Below are 19,457 nucleotides of genomic sequence, written 5' to 3'. Positions count from 1 at the left end.
TTTTTTTGTGCGCAATAAGGAGGCACTTCCTTGCCTGCGAAGATATAGTTGGTGGGTCCGACCTGTCAGCGGAGGGAACATTTTCTTCACAAAATACAGAGGCCCTTATGACGGGTCCCAGATGTCAGGTGGAGGAATCATTATTTTGCGCGTAATAAGGAGGCATTTCCTTGTGTGCGACCGTGGACCCAACTGTCAGCCTCTCCATGTACAGTCCACTTCTGATGGATGTCGTTCGTTGACCATGTTGACCACGCTGCGCCGAGAGCACCAGGGCTGTGGACGACGGCGAGGCCTGCGAAGGGAACGACATGGAGCCAGGGAAGACATGATAATGGCTGCCCACGCGGTGGAGAGTATGAGGGTTGACTGGTTCAGCTGCCGTCGCCGGAAAATAACAGGAGGTGCAGGTGATTAGAGGGATAGACATGCCAGGGATGCGAGTATATGATGGGGCCGTGAGGCTTGCCCGGCAGCACGGCCGGCCACGAGAGGCGGGAGCAGGCGGTTCCAACGGCGCTGGTTTGTGCGGCTGGGGCAGGAAGATCAGAGACTGAAGAAGCATGATTGTCGTTAGATTGACATCTAACGGTCTGACGCTGGTAGAGTCAATTGTTGCCTAAGTTTCTTTTTTGAGAAACCTTGTGTACGCACGAACTTAGTAGACCCACAAGTCAGCCTCCAAATCTGTGGCAGACAACATAGAGCCTATTTGCTATTTTTTTAATAATTTGGAGCCCATTTGCTAATTCTTAAGTAATTTATTACAGCCCATTTTCTGCCTAGGACCATGGTCAAAAAGTTCAACCTTATTTTGCATATTTCGGTGGAGTCCGAACTTTTGTAATCCCGAAATGATAAACATTTTTAAGAACTTATTGATTTGCCAAAAAAATCATTTTGTTTTTGTAAGCAAATAAGACGTGGGACAATTGAGTTGGTTTAAGGGAAAACCAGTGGTAAAAGAATCAGCGCTGGGAGGGAAAACAACAACAAAAATAAGGATGTAAATATGAAAAGGAAATTTTATGTATTTTCAATATAATGATACATGTATATGAACTAGTAAAACTATAGGTAGAGATTAGAAAACGGATGTAGGACATGCGTTTCAAGAGGAAAATAGAACTGGGCTGTGTATTTCATTCAGTAAAAAAAACTGCCTACGGATGTTGTAAGACAAAATATAACTAACGCTGGCGGGCCAGAGGCAAGTAGATACCTGCTGGATCTTTGTGCCCCATTGTCGTCATGGGCTGGGCCTGTTAAAAACAAAACCAAGCCGGGCAGTCTACAGCCCAGTTGAAACTTACTCGACCTGAAAAAACAATATACGTGCTCAATAAACGAGAGAATTCTGCAAGTACAGACTGATAACTGGGATGCAACAGGGATATTGTTTTTTCATCATGATAATAAAAAACAAGTGCCTGAAAATTCGTTACGAAACAAATGATTTAGCTTTATATCCACCTCGATCGTCGGCATGATGGTTGGAAGCAAATGCTAAGTTCATACCAAAAGATCGTTAACAACAATACCAACTTGCGGACGATAAGGTAGTACAAGTACCAATACCAAACTAACTTATAATCTTTTTACTCCTGGCCCTAGTGTTCGTCTGGTAGAAAATCTTGCAGAGGACCAGCTCCCGCTCCTTCTCTTGCTCCAGGTCCCCGAGGTGGTACTGGTGCATCACCTAGTTGGTCCTTTGCTGGTCGAAGTTCTTGTTGGTGTGCAGCACCAGAACCTTTTTGCTGCCGGTCTGCCGGCCGTTGACCATCACAGCAAGGTATTGCCGGTGTTGTGACACATCACGTGCATGCCGCACTCCGACTATATCTTGCAACGCGTCCACGTGCCCCTTTTAAACACCCTAGAATTGCGCTGGAAGAAATGCTTGCTTAGGCCACTCAGTGTGAAACCTGCAGTATCGTCGAATACAGGTTTTAGTGTACGTAGTTGGCATTTTCATAACATCTTTGGCTTGTTACAGTCACTTGTTTCACTTTTTATTAACTATCAAATTGTAATTGCTTCACCAGGTTGCGTCTAAAAAGAAAAATAGAGCTATAAATAAAGGAATATGTTTGTGCAAGTAGACGGCCGATCGGTGTCTTACCTGGAAGTTTCTCAGGATGGGTGTAGCATATGTCGTGCTCACTGTCGATGGTTCGTATGAACAAATCGGTGAGAGGGTGAGATCTCGCGCTGTCAGCACTCACTTTGGCCTCAAGGTGCTCGATCAGCTCCTGATCCATGGGATCGAACTTGACGCCAGCCGACAACACCGACCAATCCTTCTTCGACTTGCATCAGTTAATTCCAGTTATATGGTACTCAATGTATGATCAATCGACTATTTAATTGAATGATGAAAGATTTCGACAGATAAGTGGTACTCCAAATCTGAAGTCCAGAATACCCGAACACGCCGCCGGGATTCTTGTGTCACCTCATGCGCAGCATGTTGTCATGTCAATTCAATGTGTGGACATGATGAATAATTTGACCGATGTATACTAGTACTGCTACTGTACTACTTACTAGTCGTATTTAGTGTCACATTCTAACCATGGTTTAACTAAGAAGTACACACTTGAAGCCTAATTGATATATATATATATACTGCACAACATCTCCATCATCATTATCAGTACATCCTGCGTAGGTGAGTTAGGATGCACTTGATCCCAGAAAGGTATCTGTCCTTCAAACCAGAGGAGTGCTTCAAACTAACAACAATACATAATATCCAACAAAAGAGGGTCGTGCTACAGTAGCAGAATACATGGCTCAGTCTACATATCAGTATGAATCAAGTTGTGCATATTTATTGTTGGCATGAACCACATCGCCGCATGTTGGGTTTGCAAAAGCCATCCATCGCATGGAAGCTTGATGCCTTTCACACATTGAAGAGTATCTCGCAACAAGTTGTGTCGATGAATCTCTGGATATGGTGATTCATGAAACCCATGGTATGATGTGTAAACACAGCCCCCCTGGTGAATGGAAGTTGCATAGCACGATAATCATCGCTGGTGATATGATCGATGATTGGTTGGATAATCGGATAATTGAGTCTGAGGAATATGGAGTGGTTGCCGAGGCTGTAAACCTGCCTCCATTTGAATACGCCTGGCCCAACGGAGCCGGGATCTTTCTCAAACATGAAGCAACCATAAACATCAATGTCACGAACGCCCCATGCATTGTACTGCATGTGGTTTGATGTAATGGTTTGGTCAATTTGGTACATGCGAATGAGCATCAAATGACCGCCGTCAGCTGAACGAGCGATAAACCACCACCCATCGGCTGGTATGATTCCAGGTCCTAGAATCATGAAGGCCAGCACATTCGCGTCTACTGCAACAATTCAAATTGGAGACCAAAAGGACAAAAATAAACAATCATGTTTAGAGTATGTGTGGAATTAACATTATTATAACAGTGACACATATCATAGACAGAGAATTGCAATGTCGTGGTCATAACCATACCCCAAGTTAAAAATAATAAGCCAGTGGCTTTCATATTCTAGCAATATGTCATGGTTCAAACATCATGTAACATTGAGACGAAAACAGCTATGACAGAGCCTACTCATATTCTACCATAACACTTACTACTACTGTTCTCATATCAACTCTAAGCAATAACATGCGTTGTTACACAAATCTTGGAAATGAGAGTAACATATAGCAATCATGATGTTATGCTCATAATATCTATTCTAACAATCATTAGATGCCAATTGTTCTCATATCAACTCTAACAATAACATGTGTGGTCATAAAAATCTAGGAAATGAGAGGAACATATAGCAATGATGTGGTTATAGACATACTATCTATTCTAAATTTGTAACAATGAACAGACAGTCGTATTCATAAGGTAAAGATGAGATGAGATAAAACAATTACACGACAATAGATTCCACCAGTATAGGCAGCCAATCTGTGCGTCGACCGCGTAAACGATGCCATCTTGCACTATAGCATCAGACAGAAATGTTGCCTCAACAGGATTGACGATGAGCCATAACCATGTATGGCGACCGGATTCCAGATAGACTAATCCCATGTTGAACAAGGCAATGAGCTTGTAATCCATGTAGTCTTCTGATGGTGTGGGCACTTCACAAATTACAACTTTCAGCAAACAGAGGTCGAGCCAAAAGCTTGACGCGTCTCGTGCGTAGTAGGCAGGAGTCTCCGGCGGGCCGCGAGGCTCGATGATGGTGGTATCCAATGATGGAAGGGTGATCTCTCGCTGGGTGTAGATATCCACGAGATGCCACAGACTATCGAATCGGTGGATGAGGATGATCCAGTTGGCCTTCATGCCCGCCCAGTAGTGGTCGCGCATGAAGGACAGGTGGACGGGTAGTGGTAGCATGTCGAGGGGCACCACGACAACCTCCGTAGGATCGTCAAGTCGGTGTCTGGGCCACCTGCGAGGATCTGGCATCAGCAAGTAGGGTGTCTTGAAAAGAGCCAGCCGGTTGCAGACGAGTAGATGGTATAAAGACACCGAGCATGTGGCCAGACGAACGGTGCTGAGTTGGTCCATACAATTACAGATCTGCTCCAAGAGAACATCAGGGAGGGAATTCCAATCGCGGCTCTGCATGTCAGTCGGTTCTGCCATTGGTGTTTTCGGTGCCTGCGAGCCAGCGGGGAAGTGGATTCGGGCGGGCAAGCGAAGAAGCTTGTCCTCGTGTGGCCGAGCAGTGAGCGGGGGGATATGGTACGCGCGAGCAACCAAGGAAGATAGCGCGGGCGGGCGAGAAGTGAGCGGGGGGAAATGGTGTGCGGCCGACGATGGGGAAGAGAGGAGGAAGAAGAGTGGAAGACGGGGAAGAAAGTGCATTAAATCTCAATTCTACTACTACTACCAGGATATACCGTCCTTTGGAGTGTAAATAGTTACACCGATGACATGTGGGTCTACCACAAGAGGGCTCATATGTCAGTTAATGTAGGACAGAAGCGTGCTCTACTGGCAAACATGATGGCAGTACTGGGTAAGGCTGATTTAGTAACACCAACATGCTGGTTCAACTTATTAATTAAATGTCCCATCTGCTGCTGCGTGTATTATCACTTCACTGCGAAGACTAGTTGAATAGTTCTCTCTGACCGAGATGGGGAGTAATGGATCGTGAAGACTTCCTTTCTACATTATCCCTATGCCTCTACGCTCACTTCACTCATTTTGCTCCGTACATAGTCACTTGTTGAAATCTCTAGAAAGACAAATACTCCGTATTTGGGAACAGAGGGAGGATTTTACTCCGTATTTGGGAACAAAGGGAGTATCACCATATGGAGGGAACAGAGGAAGCTTGAAATATGAACATGTCAATGGGAGGGAGTAAGCCCCATGCATGCATGCATGCAACATGCAACACTCACACAGAAACATGGACGCATGCAACACTCACGCACCCATGCGGCACACAGCACACGACACAACACACATGCTCACGCTCAAGTGCTCAAGCTACTCCCTACGTCTGTGAAAGACTGTACATTTAGAGATTTACACATTGACCAGGGCATTTGTACATTTAGAGATTTACACATTGACTAGGGCATAATTAACGCCCAAAAGTAGCAGACTTATGTGTGCATGCGACCATTGAGAGAAGAAGATTAAATTAAGGTCGTTGCATGCTATAATTAAGGATAGACATGTAGCCTATATATAGAGCACAAGTTGGTGCATTAGTCAATCAATATCGATTTAGATTAAAGGCTAAATGCATTGGAAGTGTAGATGTACTACACTCTTTGTTTTTTAGCCGATGTACACTCTTTGTTGGAAGACCGAGGGAGTACACGTGCATGCACTCACATACACAGCCAGGGTGGTTCGCGCGCAAGGGTTGGACTCCTGTCATGCCTGCGTAAAGTTTTGTCTAACTGATTTCTTTGCTCTGCCAACTGACAGGTGGGACCCAGAAACCAGGTGACAATTTAACCAGTCAACAAAGTGCCACATCGACTATGTGGCTAGTCAGTAGGGTGCAATACAGTGCTCTTTGATGAGCTAGTGATCGTATAATCACCGCAAAACTATATATAGTGACCGTAAAGAGCGTATTGTTACATACGTTGACCGCCAGTGTATTTTTCTCGTTTCAAATTAAGCCATATTAACCGGAAAGGACGCAGTATGGACTAGTACTAGTACTGCTTTGATGTGTCCCGTCAACTCGCTGAACGAGGAGAAGCTTGCTTACTACGCCTCTCCCTCGCCCACGCGCGCGGTGGTTCGCAGGACAAGGAGATGGTTTTGACTACAACACCCTCTCCCTCTCCCTCGCCCTCGCCCTCGCCCTCGCCCTCGCGGTGGACATGTAGCAGTTCAATCGGTGTCAGATTGCCAGAAGCATATTGTACTGTAGTATCATCATTGTTGGACCTTCCGAAGAGGTGAAGAGCCAAGTGCAAAGTTCACACGAGTACAGACTGTTGAACATCCCGAAGAGGCAAAGAGCCAAGTGCAAGGTTTAATAGGAGTTGTTGTCCTAGTAGTAGTGTACTACAACTATAGCGAACGATGCTACTGTATGATGCTGCCACGTCACATATATCCAAAGCTGTGCCACCTTTTTTTCTCAAAGAGCGTGTTGGAGCCCGTGCAACAACACACAAGTTGCACGTACACATAACACATTTACTAGTAATAAATTCTAAAGGACAAATGCAGTATGCCACACAAGTTCATCTGCAATTCATGTGATAAATTTGTGCACGACTAGTCTACATATATTCATAGCGCTACCATTCACAATTTACCGTACTCCACTTACACGTTATAGATGGGCTACATGTACTCCTCCAGGTTCCAGTCCCAGGTGTTCTTCATGGATGGCATGATCCATAGCGGTGGGCAACAGGAATCATTGTTGCAGCTTTCTAATCCGGTTCCACACGATGAAGACTCATCCAAGCTGAAGCGGCATAAATCAGGGATAGCGTGTCCCAGTATGTCGTTCATCCGGCGGTGCACACTGAAGACACAATCATGCTTCATGAACGGCAGGCCTTTCGTGTCATGCATGGAAGGTGGCATCCGCTTCACAATGGGGTAGTTGTCCCCAATGAAAAGCGAGTACTCTCCAAGAGTGTTCCTCGGCACCCACGTAGCATCACGGGGGTCGAACTCGGCGCCGTTCATCTGGTACACACAACATATCAGATCTGGATACATGGTGACGTACATAGTCAAGGTCCATGCATAATAATGTTGTGCTCAAATATGGCGGTCAGTAATACTGTGCAGCAAATAGTACTATTCTGGTATAGAGGTAGTAAAATAACCGGCTTATTATATATAGCCACTCTTGGCTACATGGATGAGATAGTAAGACATGGAAAAACAAAAATGGTGGCAGCTAGTGGGTTCAAGTCTTCAAGGGCCTAGCTAGCTATACGCGTCCTCCAAGGCAAAAAGTACTCCTACTAGTACATAAGTAGAGTACTAGTACAACAATGAAAGAGAAGGCGAGAGGGTTAAAAAATGGAATACCTGGGTAGATGGTGACAGTCCGATCGTGGTAGATTGTGCGACCATGTTGCACATCAGTAGTACCATGGGTAATGATTGCTAAGATAGTTGATCCCAATATGCCAAAGTCAGCTATAAGGTTCCAAGTTCGACCGAATCGTGGATGCAAATGCACATCCAGGATCGACGATCTTATTTTGATCGCAGGATGACTAGTCCCTGCAAAATAATGGAGTACCATTAGGGATGTAAATGATGGTTTGTGCATTCCGTTTGTAATCTCCCATACCATAGGATGGCAACTAGATGAAACAAGTCCCCTGGCTTGTCACTGCGAAGATGCGACCTAGATGGCGCACGGCATCTTCGAACGTGTAGGGGTACAAATCTGCCGCCGCCAACATGCGCCAGCCTCTGCCATTACTGCCTCTTGCATTGATGGCAATCCTTATGTCAAACACCGCGATGAGATAGTAATCGTTGTACCCGTGTCGCTTTATCGGCGGGTCCTCAATTGCAATCTTCTTCAATCTCATGTAGGCATCATCATACGTATTCAAGCCCAGCCAGTCCGAAAGGCCGATCCCAATGGTGGAGAAGGGGTCTACCGGAACGGCCGCACTGCTGTGGATGTTGTGCAAAATGATGGTGGTATCCGACCGGAGGTATGCAAGCCAATCTTCGTTGGCACCGACCCATACCTATATATAAGATAGTGGGCAGCGGAGAAATTACGGGATGGAAATGGAATAACTAAGTACTACATGATCAAACTCCATTACTGACCTACTCATCGGACAAAATCCGACTACCTCTCAACATCGGCAACTCTAGCAGAGTCAACGTGCAACCATGGCCAGGGAGCGATGGACTGTTCGAAGGATTGTCCCATAGAAGAACCTTCTCCTCGAGGACGCATGGAAGACCAACAAGCATGGCCTTTTACCAAGCCTTTTTAAGCACCGTCTTAAAAAAGTTGGTGCATGAAGCACCGAGTCTTGCGGCGGTGAGGACGTCGGAGCGGCGTGTGATTTCTCCTAGAGGATCATCATCCAAGGTCTCCCAGCCCCGACGAGGAGGAGAACCTCCTGGTGAATCCATGGGAGCAGCGACGAACTGCCTTCTCTTTGGGGGGAGGGGAACTGGCGAGGAGGAGATAAGAGCATAGTAACCGCAGGGCCTCGTCCCTTCCAACTATAGATTGTTCCTTAGCGAAGGGGTAAGGCTATTATTTACTACTAGTAGTAGCATTATGGGACGTTATGGGATTGCATTATACTGTAAATAATAGCACTAGTATGAAATTTTTGGCACTAGCTAGTAGTTTTTGGCGTTGATTAAGAAATTTTGGGTATGTTTTTGGTATTTTTGTACACGCCAACTAGTGTCAAAAAACGTCTTACATTATGTGACGGAGGAGTACGTACTCGTACTGTAGCAGCACGAGTACTACTTTCTCAACTAGTAGTGCGATGTACTATACTTCTAGTATAGTGCACCAGTTTTGAACTCTTGAATCTTAGGGCCAAGGAGCTATAGTTGAAAGTGGAGTGTACTACTACTGTTCTCTAGAATCATCGTTGTACTATCAATGCAGGGAAAGTCCACCTGCGCAGTGGCCTAGTGGGTACTCTCGGTGCTCTATTCAGCCGCTCCTCTCATGTAGCTGGCCTACTCAGCCGCTCCTCTCACACACACACACTAGCAGCCTGTTTATCAGCGGCGGTTACTGCGGGGGCAGAACATTTGAGTTATTTGATACAGCGAGACTAGGCTTTTCGCTTCCATTTGTGGAGGTGTAATGGATCTCGTCGAATTTTGTTAGTAGTTCCTTCTTTATGAATGAGATGAAGCAAAGCTTTTGCCTCCGTTTAAAAAAACATGCCAAGAGGAATTTCTTTTATAGTAGAGCCAATAATGGGTGAAGTCCATGCGTGCAACGCCACAAGCTACAGAGTAGTAGTAGAGCACTTTACGTACAGAGCCATATTGCACAGTTCCCAATGCCCCGCCATGCTTTTCCAGCTCATCGGGCTTAATTGGGAGGTGCTAGTTTAAATATGCTACTAGCTAATCAGGAAGCTGCAAGCGAGGTGCGACTAGGGCGAGCACGCGAGCCACGAGATGCTGGGAAGGATTGTGGTGCTGCACGTCGTTTGACTTCAAAACTCAAACTACCCGTGTAAAATATTGGCTCGCAGCGAAGTTACTATTTAAAAAAAAGGCCGCCGTGCGTTCGGCTGGGATCGAACCCACAAACGAGGTATGCACTCCCGCGACCACTAGTAGTACTTGTTGGAGTACAATGCAACCTAGAATCGCCTTTTGTCGCTAGTAGTACATTGTTCCTTACAAGAAATCCCTAATAATGCAAGAAACCACTAATAATGCCAAGAAACTACTACCACTTGCATACGTGGCAGACTTAAGATAAGACTACCTTATCAACCATTGTACATGCTCTTACCAACCAGCCCTACCAAGAAATGACTACTCTACAAAGTGCCGTTATAGGCACGTTTCAACCCATGGCCCTATTTGGATACATTTGTTGTCAATCTAACCCTGCCATCCAAACACCACTTTGGTTAGAGTTAGTTCAGGGTTAGAATCTAACTCTAACCTCTGACTTAGAGTATCCAAACAGGGCCCATGTCGCCCATTAAGTCAACGCCTTCTATTCAACCGTGCGTTATGACTTGTGGGACCTACATGTCAGTCTGCACAAAAATCCCCGAGTGACCACCTACCTCCGGCCCGTCCACCTAGTCATCCTTGGCCATGGGACGCAGCTACCGCCGCCAGCAGAAGGCAAGGTCAAAACCGCCGGCGGTGCGGATCCCATCTTGCGGCAACTCGGATGCCAGCTCCATTCGGCGCTCGCGACCGCTAGCTAGCCAAGATAGCTCCATCCAGCTGCTTGTCTGCAAGGTTTGCTAGCTAGATTGGCACGGTGGCACGGCGGCTTGCTCGCGCGCGCCGCGCTAAGGCCAGCCATCTGGCTCGAGCAAAGGCCAGCGCGGCGGCTTGCTCGCCTGTGAGTCACGCTCGGGCCAGCCTGTCAACCCATGCGAAGGCCAGCGCGGCGTCCGGCCCGTTCGGCGGAGCGGCGGCCAACTCACTCATCACCGGCGCCACCGACGGACACGCATCAGTACTGTTTGAAGTAACATTCAGGAAAAATAATGATTTGAGGGGGAATAACAGGATAGTAGGTCGGATGTGGGTCCCTCGTGTCAACGGTCAAACAAAATGTGTTGGTTTAAGCTGCCTCGTCAGCGCAGACGTGTGGGCCAACCCTGTCATAAATGGGTTTAAACTAACCTAATCGGTACCCCCTCTGTCCCATAATATAAAATGTTTTTGCAAGCTAAACTAGCTTGCAAAAACGTCTTACATTGTGGGACGGAGGGAGTACTAGGTAGTAGTTTTTGGCGTGGATTAAGAAATTTTGGGTATGTTTTTGCTATTTTTTGTACAATAGATTCTTCCTAGGGCTGGTTGAAAGTGGTAGTTTTTTTGTTAAATACTCTACATATTGTAAGTAGGAGTGAAAGTTAAGCTTTGGAACCCAATAAGCAAGGCTAGTTACATAGTGCATATGTTTACATGATTGAAAGTAAATATCAACCATGAGTGACTAATATCTTGATGGAAAACTCGAAACTATGGAATACTAGGAAAAAATTACATGGTTGGAAATACTAGCAATGTTCATGTGCGTTGCAAGGAATCATAATTAGAATAATACTTATTCACAAACTTGATACAAAACATTCTAATTTTGATATACATATATCACTAGAGATATATTATGTTTCAATTAGAATATATTCCTTGAGTTGTTTTGGTGAGGTCAGGGAGGGATGTGGTTGGTTTTAAGATACTAATTATGGGTTTTTCTGCAAATTGGTAGACAATTGGGATGTTGGTGAGAAAAGGTAACAACTTACCTCACAGTCGTTTGATGTAGATCTAATGGTCACAAACAACGGATGGCAGACACACCATCATCACCAACTTAGTCTTCTATAGGAGTACTAGCAAGATTCGTGCATTGCACGGAACATCAAGATGCATTTTTTTATAAAACACTTGTTGTGATTGACCCATGCGGGAGTAATCCCATGTGTAAAAACTAATGATATCCCGAGAAATAGGAGATAAGGTGAAGAGGAGTGGGGCGTGGTGGTGATTGGTGGTCGGACTGAGCGGAGGCATGGGGATTGATGACGCCGGCAGCGGCCACCAGGCCAGTTTGTTCCAGAGGATTCCTTTCTTAATTGCTCAACAATGAGGTTGTTGGAGGTAAGGATGAACGAGGGAAGGCCTTGTCTGCAAATGTGGAGAGGGGTGCGGGTATATATTAGTTTAATTTCCATCCGCCAGATATAGATCGAACGGTCTATATTGCAAGATGGCACGCGTACCATCATCACCAACTCGGTTTTTTTATAAGAGAAGAAATATAAGTATGGAGATACAAACGTATTATCGATACTTGTTTCCGTAAACTAGCATCTACATTCTATTCAACGCCGCAGCATGTGAGGCCTTAGCACAATGACCTCTCGACTGTGTAAAACAAAGGTTTTCCCGTCGCCGATAAGTAGGGGGTGACGGCGGCGCGCTTTTTGGCTTACTCTAGTCCTAGTAGTCATACTAGGTGCTCTAAGCACTTGTAGAATTGTTCTTTTTCACGTCTCGTGTTCGTCGTACTGCCACTATCGGTGTCAAAACCGGCGGATCTCGGGTAGGGGGTCCCGAACTGTGCGTCTAGGATCGATGGTAACAGGAGACGGGGGACACAATGTTTTACCCAGGTTCAGGCCCTGATACGTCTCCAACGTATCTATAATTTTTGATTGCTCCATGCTATATTATCTACTGTTTTGGACATTATTGGGCTTTATTATCCACTTTTATATTATTTTTGGGACTAACCTATTAACCGGAGGCCCAGCCTAGAATTGCTGTTTTTTTGCCTATTTTAGGGTTTCGAAGAAAAGGAATGTCAAACAGAGTCCAAACGGAATGAAACCTTCAGGAACGTGATTTTCTCACCGAACAAGACCCAGGAGACTTGGACCCTACGTCAAGCAACCAACAGGGAGGCCACGAGGTAGGGGGCGCGCCTATCCCCCCAGGCGCGCCCTCCACCCTCGTGGGCCCCCTGTTGCTCCACCGACGTACTTCTTCCTCCTATATATACCTACGTACCCCCAAACGATCAGATACAGAGCCAAAACCCTAATTCCATCATCGCAACTTCCTGTATCCACGAGATCCCATCTTGGGGCCTGTTCCGGAGCTCCGCCGGATGGGGCATCCATCACGGAGGGCTTCTACATCAACACCATAGCCTCTCCGATGAAGTGTGAGTAGTTTACCTCAGACCTTCGGGTCCATAGTTATTAGCTAGATGGCTTCTTCTCTCTTTTTGGATCTCAATACAATGTTCTCCCCCTCTCTTGTGGAGATCTATTCGATGTAATCTTCTTTTTGCGGTGTGTTTGTTGAGACCGATGAATTGTGGGTTTATGATCAAGACTATCTATGAACAATATTTGAATCTTCTATGAATTCTTTTATTATGATTGGTTATCTTTGCAAGTCTCTTCGAATTATCAGTTTGGTTTGGCCTACTAGATTGATATTTGTTGCAATGGGAGAAGTGCTTAGCTTTGGGTTCAATCTTGCGGTGTCCTTTCCCAGTGACAGTAGGGGCAGCAAGGCATGTATTGTATTGTTGCCATTGAGGATAACAAGATGGGGTTTTCATCATATTGCATGAGTTTATCCCTCTACATCATGTCATCTTGCTTAAGGCGTTACTCTATTTTCATTAACTTAATACTCTAGATGCATGCTGGATAGCGGTCGATGAGTGGAGTAATAGTAGTAGATGCATGCAGGAGTAGGTCTACTTGTCTCGGACCTGATGCCTATATACATGATCATACCTAGATATTCTCATAACTATGCTCAATTCTGTCAATTGCTCAATAGTAATTTGTTCACCCACCGTAGAATACTTATGCTCTTGAGAGAAGCCACTAGTGAAACCTTTGGGTTCGATCTTGCGGTGTCCTTCCCAGTGACAGAAGGGGCAGCAAGGCACGTATTGTATCATTGCCATCGAGGATAACAAGATGGGGTTTATTTCATATTGCATGAATTTATCTCTCTACATCATGTCATCTTGCTTAAGGCGTTACTCTGTTTTTAACTTAATACTCTAGATGCATGCTGGATAGCGATCGATGAGTGGAGTAATAGTAGTAGATACAGAATCGTTTCGGTCTACTTGTCACGGACGTGATGCCTATATACATGATCATGCCTAGATATTCTCATAACTATGCTCAATTCTGTCAATTGCTCAACAGTAACTCGTTCACCCACCGAAAAGTACTTATGCTCTTGAGAGAAGCCACTAGTGAAACCTATGGCCCCCGGGTCTATCTTCATTATATTAATCTTCCAATACTTAGTTATTTCCTTTACGTTTTACTTTGCTTTAATTTTACTTTGCATCTTTATCACAAAAATATCAAAAATCTTATCTTATCATATCTATCAGATCTCACTCTCGTAAGTGACCGTGAAGGGATTGACAACCCCTTATCGCGTTGGTTGCGAGGAGTTATTTGTCTTGTGCAGGTACTAGGGACTTCGCGTGCAGCCTCCTACCGGATTGATACATTGGTTCTCAAAAACTAAGGGAAATACTTACGCTACTTTGCTGCATCATCCTTTCCTCTTCAAGGAAATCCAACGCAGTGCTCAAGAGGTAGCAGGCCCTCTCTATGGAGGTAAAACCCTACGTCCTGCTTGATTGATATTGATGAATATGAGTGTTACAAGAGTGGATCTACCACGAGATCGTAATGGCTAAACCCTAGAAGTGTAGCCTATATGGGTATGGTAATGAGTATATCTGGGGTCCTTTCCGGACTACCCCTTCGGTTTATATAGACACCGAGGGGATCTATGGTTTACATGGAGTCGGTTACATAAGAAGGAATCTTCGGTCGCCAAGCTTGCCTTCCACGCCAAGTAGAGTCCAATCCGGACACGGTGCAGTCTTCGGCCTTCATGTCTTCACAGCCCATCAGTCCAGCCCATAGATAATAGGCCGGATGCCCGAGGACCCCTTAGTCCAGGACTCCCTCAGTAGCCCCTGAACCGGTCTTCAATAACGAGGTGCTCGGCACACATATTGTCTTCGGCATTGCAAGGCGGGTTCTCCCTTCGACGATCTCCAAGTATGTATTCGGCCATTGATCCAATGTCGCCTCCTTGGCTTCCGCGCGTTGAATAGTCTTTGTCCTCCACGTGTCGAGTGAATGTGGAAAGTCGGGGTATTTTTGCGAATAACACCCCCTTCATGCAAGGAAGAGCACCTATTTAAAGAGATTGGACCCTAGATCCATTCAGCGCTACGCAGAAGAAATCCCCAGAGACTGCTTTAGGAGAAACCATTCCAGCATGGCTAATGCTCCCAGCTCCTCCGCTCGTCCAGGCCCAGAGAAAGGCGAGTGGGAGAGGTGTTCCGTGTCTCATAGCCGTTAAGTTGCAAACGTAGGGGTTCCTTCCCCATGCATATCTAGTCCCTGTTCGATCGGGGCTAGCTTCCTTCAATGTGGGGACTCAGGCAGAGGACTTCCCCAATCTGTCCCGGGGGGGGGGAGCGAGTGTGTTTTGTCCCCTACTTGCTAAGAGGCGTCAGATTTCCAATCCATTCGTTCCTCCGAGGGCTTCTGGAATACTACGGCCTCCAGCTACACAACTTCACTCCGGCCTCTATTCTGCACATTGCGGGTTACGTCGCTTTATGCGAACTTTTCCTGGGTGTCGAGGCTCATTTCGAGTTGTGGAGGAAGTTGTTATGTCTCGTCCTACGCAACCACGAAGGGTCAATATTTGAAGTGGGCGGGGCTGAAATATGGCGAGTCGCCGATACCAGATATCCATCCGGCACACCAAGGAAGGCACTTGATGAATGGCCCTCCGAATGGTTTTATATAGAGGACGTTGCGCTTCCTGACCCGATCCGAAAGGGTCTTCTCGAATTTGCGCGTGTCCCGCTAAAGAAACGCCACAGTTGGCATCCCCGGAGCCTTGAAGAGGAAGACGACGTGGAGGTTCGTCAGCTGATGAGCAGGATAAAAGAGCTCACCCAGTCCGGACTCACAATAATCGAGGTTATGGCGATTTCCATAGCGCGAGGGGTTCAACCGCTCCAATATAGAGGGCTTCCCATGTGGCAATACAATAGGGAGGACGACGCCTCTCGCTGCGGCCAGAAAGGTCTGGATACCCCTGCAGCTTTGGCTAAGATATTAGCCGAACTATTCAAGGGGGAGGGAAATGAATTTCTCCGCGTCAAATCTAGAGATGGGTACTCTATGTATAACCCTCCTAGCTGGGTAAGGTCCGACCCCTCCTTTTTTACTTCCTCCATCTCCGAATTGCCTTTGATAAACTTCTAGCTTGTTTGCTTATGACAACACTGGCGAAAGGTCACCGAGGGATTTTACAGTCCCGCTCCACAGCCAGAGGACCACAACCGGGAGCTCGATCCTGGGTTCGAAGAGGATCCGGATATATTTGTGGTGCTTGCGGAGGGGGTGTTTTACCAGATGAGCTACGATGGTACAAATGTGGCCATCATTGCTGACTACCCAGGTCTTCTCCCAGCTTCACATGTAAGTGATCCGAACACACCTTATTCAAAAGAGATCTCTCCTTCCTTCTTACCCATCGCACTGTCTTGCACTCAAAAGGGGAAGGGTTCGGCGCGCCGTACTACTCCAGGGGTACCTCCGAAGAGAGCGCCCCCCACTCCAGGCGAGCCTTCCAAGAGGAAAACAAACGAAGACACTGCCGTGCCCGCGTGAAAAAGGTATGAATTCGCCAACCTACACCTGAGCAGTCACGTCCAACCGTGACCCTCCTGTTATTCATGTGTCAGGATAAAAATGCGCCGGACCGTATCCGGAGGCTCAAGCGGCCGTACTTCCCGCAGCCAGGCTTCGAATCCTGCTATGAAGACGGGGCCGATACGGAGGTGAAGCCAAACTGTCCTCTGGCCGAGGACTCGGGTGATGTATCCGTCACCAACTCGGAAGTGGAAAGTGCGATGAATCATTGGCGCCCCCGGGCCATTTTACAAGACCTTAGCTTTTTAGAAGAGTCTTTTAACGCCTTCAACTCGGCATATGCGTACATCCGAGCTGCTCAAGATGGGATTAACAGGGCCACAAAGCAACATTTAAAGGATGTGTAGGTAAATTTATTTTGTCTGACTATGATAACCATATGCCAGTAGCCCCTGAGACTTAAAGGAGTTAAAACAACTATTTTAAGGATCCTTGTATGACCAAGTGCTTACAAAGAAGAACACCCAGCTAGCTCAGGAGCTGGAAAAGTGTCAGCGTCGGCTGCTTGCTGCCAATGCCGAACTGGAGAAATATAAGGCGTCTCCCGGTAATGTTTTCTTCTATCAAAAAGTCATAATGATACACCAATAGTGCGAATCTGGTGCTAATATTTGTGTTCGGCCGTTAGACCAAGTACAGGAGCAGCTGGACGCCGCTCGAAGCGAAGAACGCGGAGGCAAAAAGCTACTAGTAGCGGGCGAGCGTGTTTTGACAAGTCGTTCGGGAGAAAAAGAAACTCCAGGACTCGAACTCCAAACTGGGCGAAGAGCTGAAAGATGTGCGAACCCAGCTAGCTGACTTTGTGAAGGAGAACAAGAAGCTGCGAGGCGGCATATTCAGTATGTAGCCACTTTTTTTATAACAGTTTTGGAGGTAACGATAGCTGATGTAGCTGTGATTGCAGGTGTTTTAATGAACCGCCCCGAAGAGGAAGTGTCCGGATCACCGAATGATCTTCTGTAGGAGCTGCCGTAGTTGCACGAGCAGGCTCGGCAGGCTATGCGGAGTGTAGCCAAGGCCTTATGGCCATTTGACTCCCCTCCAGGAAGCATGGAGAAGCTGGTAGAGCTGTTCAAGGGAGCGCGGCGGCATATCCGGCTGTGGAAGATATCTGCCAGCCGAGAGGGTGCGCGAGAGGCCTGGGCCATGGTGAAGACGCGCTATACCAAACTGGATCCTAATCACATGGCTCGGGTCAGGCCGGTAGGGCCGACTGGGGAAGAAATTCCCGTTAGTATAGTATATGACCAACTAGTGGTGGCTGCCAAATATTCTCAGCAGGATTGTAAGTTAGACTGCCTGTTGGAAGGTGTAGAGGAAGAGGTGTTCGAGTCCAAGTGACTGTGTACTTCCCTCATCTAGCTGAATTGTATATCATTTGTCATGGCAGACCTTTTCGCTTCAACCTCCGGACTCTAAGGTGTGGAGTGTTTTCGAATACCGTCACGGCCGAATAGGCCGGGGTATGCTTGGAAAACTAGGCGTAGGGGTCATAGTTGCTTGAACAGACAAGTTTTATCCGGCTAGCTATGTTATATTACATTGATACCGTAAGAAACATCTTCCGGAGAGAATAGTTCCGTTAAGGGTTCCTTTCCTTGGGTGTGCATGCATTTAATGTACATGTCTGAATTGTGATGCGAGCACCACAGTTTGTATAACTTCTAGGGGTGTGATACGTCTCCAACGTATCTATAATTTTTGATTGCTCCATGCTATATTATCTACTGTTTTGGACATTATTGGGCTTTATTACCCACTTTTATATTATTTTTGGGACTAACCTATTAACCGGAGGCCCAGCCCAGAATTGCTGTTTTTTGCCTATTTCAGGGTTTCGAAGAAAAGGAATTTCAAACGGAGTCCAAACGGAATGAAACCTTCAGGAACGTGATTTTCTCACCGAACGTGATCCAGGGGACTTGGACCCTACGTCAAGAAACAAAAGAGGAGGCCACAAGGTAGGGGGGCGCGCCTACCCCCCAGGCGCGCCCTCCACCCTCGTGGCCCCCCTCTTGCTCCACCGACGTACTCCTTCCTCCTATATATACCTACGTACCCCCAAACGATCAGAGACAGAGCTAAAATCCTAATTCCACCGCCGCAACTTTCTGTATCCACGAGATCCCATCTTGGGTCCTGTTCCGGAGCTCCGCCGGAGGGGGCATCGATCATGGAGGGCTTCTACATCATCACCATAGCCCCTCCGATGAAGTGTGAGTAGTTTACCTCAGACCTACGGGTCCATAGTTAGTAGCTAGATGGCTTCTTCTCTCTCTTTGGATCTCAATACAATGTTCTCCCCCTCTCTTGTGGAGATCTATTCGATGTAATCTTATTTTTGTGGTGTGTTTGTTGAGACCGATGAATTGTGGGTTTATGATCAAGTCTATCTATGAACAATATTTGAATCTTCTCTGAATTCTTTTATGTATGATTGGTTATCTTTGCAAGTCTCTTCGAATTATCAGTTTGGTTTGGCCTACTAGATTGATATTTGTTGCAATGGGAGAAGTGCTTAGCTTTGGGTTCAATCTTGCGATGTCCTTTCCCAGTGACAGTAGGGGCAGCAAGGCATGTATTGTATTGTTGCCATTGAGGATAACAAGATGGGGTTTTCATCATATTGCATGAGTTTATCCCTCTACATCATGTCATCTTGCTTAAGGCGTTACTCTATTTTCATTAACTTAATACTCTAGATGCATGCTGGATAGCGGTCGATGAGTGGAGTAATAGTAGTAGATGCATGCAGGAGTAGGTCTACTTGTCTCGGACCTGATGCCTATATACATGATCATACCTAGATATTCTCATAACTATGCTCAATTCTGTCAATTGCTCAACAGTAATTTGTTCACCCACCGTAGAATGCTTATGCTCTCGAGAGAAGCCACTAGTGAAACCTATGGCCCCCGGGTCTATCTTCATCATATTAATCTCCCAATACTTAGTTATTTCCTTTGCTTTTATTTTACTTTGCATCTT

The sequence above is a fragment of the Triticum urartu genome, chromosome 7A, assembly GCF_056163025.1.
Source record: "Triticum urartu cultivar PI428250 chromosome 7A, HENAU_Tu73, whole genome shotgun sequence".
NCBI lineage: Eukaryota > Viridiplantae > Streptophyta > Magnoliopsida > Poales > Poaceae > Triticum > Triticum urartu.
This window is presented reverse-complemented; position numbering follows the sequence as displayed.